A 3,031-nucleotide genomic window follows, 5' to 3' on the forward strand; every position below is an offset into this window, starting at 1 on the left:
ATAGTGATTTCTTTTATTGCTCCATTTTACAAATTAAGTTTCCTTTAGCGCTTCTTACTTCACAACTGCTCCCTGAGGACGAAAAATCTGGGGCTATAATACCCTATATTGCTTGACACGTACGCTTGCGTATAGTTGAAGAGGGTTGCTCTTAGTCAGAGTAGATTGCTCCTGTTGGCAATCCTGATTACTACTCTACACTCTTGCTCTCTGAAAGAAATATTACCGAGCAACTCTCGGTTCGACCAAGCAATTGGCGCCGTTGCCGGGGATCATTTGGCAAGAAATGGCATTTTTAAGGAAACATTTCTGCTGTTTAATCACAGTCTTTTTGTTTTAATAAACCTCCTCCATTTGTATGAGCACAGAACCTACAGAACATGGACTGAAAATAGTACTTTTTGATCCAGAACCCGAGAGAACCTTCAGAAATAGAAGAAGAGTTCAAAGGTTGAAAAATAGTACAATGGAGGAGGTTGTAAACAATGATAACAATGGAAATCATAATCATGAGCCTGAATAAGGACCGAATGGAGGAAGAGGGCCATCATTGAATGATATGGCTGCTCCCTTCAGAATTGGTCCAGAACGAGGATATGTTCCCCCTCCTCTGAATATCCCGAACTTCGAAAAAAAACCTGCAATGTTCCAAATGATTATGAACGCTGGTCAGTTCCATGGACTACCCATGGAAGACCCTCACAGTCATTTGGACAATTTCACTGAGATAGTTAACAATTTCAAAGTTCATGGTATTTCGGAAGAAAACATGCGGATGCGGCTTTTTCCATTTTCCTTAGCTGGAAAAGCCAAAGAAAGGAGGAGAACATTGCCCCCAAACTCCATCACCAGTTGGGAGCAATTGGCGGAACAGTTTGTTACCCGATTTTTTTCCCAAGCAAAACAAGCCTAAGTGAGGGCTGATATAGCTTCTTTTCAAATGTATGATGGAGAAAGTCTGTATGAAGCGTGGGAACGCTTTAAAGAGTTGATACGAATCTGCCTGAATCATGGAGTTTCTGATTGGGGCATCATTCACACGTTTTATCATGGTTTAACCCCACCATTGAAAGCAACTGTTGATGCAGCCGCAAGGGGAGATCTTTTGGATTTTACTTATCCAGAAACCTACCAGTTGTTGGAAAAACTTTCAAAAAAACATATTTCATGGCCTTCCACACGACACAGTGCTCCTAAGAAAGCAGGAGTTCTTGAGCTAAGCTCAGCTGATGCTCTTTCTGCACAAATGGCTTCGCTCCAGAACACTATAAAAAACTGGAAGCCCATGGAACAGAAAAAAACAACTGAGCAACTTCTTTTGACTCAATCAAGTCAGAGTTTCCCCACTTGTGGAGGTCCTCATTAATATGAGGATTGTAACAATCTAGCTGTTGTGTGCTATGCAGGAGGGTATGACAACAACAACAGGAGCAATGACAACCATCAAGGGAACAATAACCGAGGCTGGAGGAATCAGAATAATGCTGGAGGTAGTGGAGGAAACTACCAGAACCGACCCCCGTATCCCAGGCAGAACCAACAAAACTGGGATAAGGGTGAAGGGAAGTCCCAATCCTTTGAGACTTCTGTCAAGGAGTACATGAATCAGAACAGCGCAGCCATGCGAAACCTAGAAACCCAAATTGGTCAGCTGGTTGGAGCACTCAAACAGAGGCAACCAGGGACACTCCCTAGTGATACAGAAAAGCCGTCTCAAGATAACCAGGAGCATTGTAATGCTATAAGCCTGCGAGATGGAAAAACCTTACCACCCCCAGACTTAGTGGCACGACCTCGAAAGCGCGAACCAGCAAAACAGCCCATAGGAAAGGAAGTTGAAGAAGCCACTGACCCTTCACACCTTGAAGCTCAGACAGGACCAGAAGAGAAGGTCCAAAGCAATGAGTCTGCTGAAATCAAACCGGATGACGCAACACCTGTAGCAGAACTTGGAGCAACAAAAGTCAGTGAACCAGTTTCAGTTCCAACTTATGTTCCCCCATGCAAGAGAAGGAGTGAACCGATCGAGCCTCCTTTTCCACAGAGGTTGAAAAAGCAACACGAGGATAAGCAGTTTAGCCAGTTTCTTGACTTGATGAAACAACTTCACATAAATATCCCTCTAGTAGAAGCTCTGGAGCAAATGCCTTCATATGCAAAATTCATGAAGGACATTTTGTCAAAAAGAAGAAAGATCGAAAAGTTTGAGACCGTAGCCCTCACTCAACAATCGTGCAAGTACCTGACTAAAATTCCTCCCAAACTAAAGGATCCTGGTATATTCACCATCCCGTGTACAGTTGGGAAGAACTATCTTGGTCGGGCACTTTGTGATCTGGGCTCAAGTGTAAATCTAATGCCAGCTTCCATCTTCAAGCAGCTTGACATAGGAGCAGCAAGACCAACCATAGTCACTCTTCAACTTGCAGACCGATCTATAGGCAAGCCAGAAGGAAAAATTGAGAATGTCCTTGTCCAAGTAGACAAGTTCATTCTACCAGCTGACTTCATCATCTTAGATTTTGAAGCAGATCAAGAAGTTCCAATAATTTTGGGCAGACCATTTCTGGCTACCGGTGATGCTATCATAAATGTCAGAAAGGGTGAACTTTCTATGAGTGTAAAAGGAGAAGAAGTGAAGTTTAATGTCATGAAAGCAATAAGGTTTGATGAAGATAACACTGAGGAATGCTCTAGCATTTCGATCCTTGACTCGGTCATACGAGAAGAACAGCAGGAGCATTTGCAGCCAGAGATAGGCATTAAGGACTTTGAGGAGCTGGAAGAATACCTTGCATCCATCAGTTTCCACCAACCCCAGGGAAGGAAAGAAAGGGTCTTTGAATCCTTAAATCGATCAGAGCAAGAGCAAAGACCGAAATTGCCTTCAGTAGAGCAACCACCTACCTTGGAGTTAAAACCCTTACCTGAACACCTGAAATATACTTATTTGGGTAAAGACAACACTCTCCCTGTGATTATTTCTTCTTTGCTAACCCATGAACAGGAACTTCAACTCACACAAAAGCTC

General features: G+C 43.1%; 1 non-coding gene across 1 annotated transcript; it reads right to left on the reverse strand.

The window, feature by feature from the left end:
• Window positions 1–906: 906 nt before the first annotated feature.
• On the reverse strand, window positions 907–1,017 carry LOC133304919 (small nucleolar RNA R71). Its single transcript, XR_009750692.1, has one exon. It is a non-coding gene; the product is annotated as a small nucleolar RNA R71 (small nucleolar RNA).
• Between the last annotated feature and the right edge of the window lie 2,014 nt (window positions 1,018–3,031).

The sequence above is a fragment of the Gastrolobium bilobum genome, unplaced genomic scaffold (genome assembly GCF_033153095.1).
Source record: "Gastrolobium bilobum isolate Gb01-03AN ecotype WA unplaced genomic scaffold, APGP_CSIRO_Gbil_v1 utg10441, whole genome shotgun sequence".
Taxonomy (NCBI): Eukaryota; Viridiplantae; Streptophyta; class Magnoliopsida; order Fabales; family Fabaceae; genus Gastrolobium; species Gastrolobium bilobum.